Below are 404 nucleotides of genomic sequence, written 5' to 3' on the forward strand. Positions count from 1 at the left end.
CCTCAGTTGAGGTCAACAACGTCCTATCCTTGCTGTAAACAACTTGAAGGATTCCCCGCTTCCCCTCTTGAGGTAGCGTACGGTTTTCCAGAAGCACCTTGGTGCCGACCGAAAGTCCTTCTCCATGTCTTCTCCGAACTTCTCCCAGTCTTCTTTGGCTCTGTCATAACAGAGGCTGCAGCCCTTCGGGCCCATCGGTACCTTGAAATGCTTCCGGAGTCCTCTGGGTTAACATATCCCAGAAAGACTCCTTCTTCAGTCGGATGGCTTCCCTGACCACCAGTGTCCACCTGGGTCTTCTTGGGTTATCGCCCCTTGAGGCACCTACGACCCTAAGACCACAGCTCCCCGCCGCATTTTCAGCAATGGAAACTTTGAACATTGTCCACTCAGGTTCAATGCCC

This window comes from Etheostoma spectabile, chromosome 12 (genome assembly GCF_008692095.1).
Source record: "Etheostoma spectabile isolate EspeVRDwgs_2016 chromosome 12, UIUC_Espe_1.0, whole genome shotgun sequence".
Classification (NCBI taxonomy): Eukaryota; Metazoa; Chordata; class Actinopteri; order Perciformes; family Percidae; genus Etheostoma; species Etheostoma spectabile.